Below are 1056 nucleotides of genomic sequence, written 5' to 3' on the forward strand. Positions count from 1 at the left end.
GAGCAGAGCCCCGGGCGGAGCAGAGCCCCGGGCGGAGCAGAGCCCCGGGCGGAGCAGAGCCCCGGGCGGAGCAGAGCCAAACCCTTCCTGACACAGCACACAAAGGGCTTGGGCCGAACGTTTCTGCGAGGATGGGGCCGGTTTGCAAACCGGCGTCCAGGATGGGAGAGCCGCCCAGCACGGCTCTTCTCCCCTTACAAATCATGGCCTGATGTAGAACAGCGCTTCTCCAGAATGGCAGCGCCCAGCCCCCCCTGCACGGAGCAGAGATGCCCCGGGCGTGCACAGCTCGCTCTGCCCCATCGCCCCGGGGCTGCAGGGCCGGGCTCTGTGATGGATTTGGAGCCGGCAGCACCGAGCTCTGCGGCACAGAGCGCATTGCGGAGCCAGAGCCCGGGGCTTTGTCACCTCGTGGTGATGCGAGAGCCAAGGGAGGCTGAGAAGCTCTACAAGATGCACACACACACGCAGACACAGACACACACACACGGAGACGGAGCGGGTCTCCCGGGCCATACCTTCCCGTGCCTCTACCGCTTCTACCGTGGCTGCAATACAGAAGAAGAGTGGCATGCAGAAATGGAGACAGAAAAAAAAAACAACGAGAGCGGCAGTGAGTAGTGATCCGACGTCAGCGCCGAGCTGCGCCCGCCCTGCGGGAGCGGAGGGCGGAGAGGAGGGGACAGAGCAGAGCGGGGCCTCCCCCGGCCCCCGAGGACAGGAGGGAGCAGAGGAGGAATCCCGAGCCCAAAGGACGCACTCGGTTGCACCCGTGGGAGCGTGCCAGGAGCACGCGCTGCTGGGGGGGCCCTTCCCTGCACCCCAGCCCAGCCCCCAGCCCCCAGCCCCGGCCCGTTTTGCTTCGGGTGCGGTGCAGAGCAGCGATGCAGCGGTGGGGCATCGTGGCTCCGCATGCGGCCGCTCGGTGCTGGGGGGGCCGTGAGCTCGCGCTCCTGTCCGGGTGCACAATGGGGAGTCCTGAGCGACGCTGCACCCCGAGCCGGGGCGGGCAGGGCTGGCTGCAGCTCTCCCACCCACCGGCCATGTAGAATTGGG

Source organism: Numida meleagris, unplaced genomic scaffold, assembly GCF_002078875.1.
Source record: "Numida meleagris isolate 19003 breed g44 Domestic line unplaced genomic scaffold, NumMel1.0 unplaced_Scaffold348, whole genome shotgun sequence".
Lineage (NCBI taxonomy): Eukaryota > Metazoa > Chordata > Aves > Galliformes > Numididae > Numida > Numida meleagris.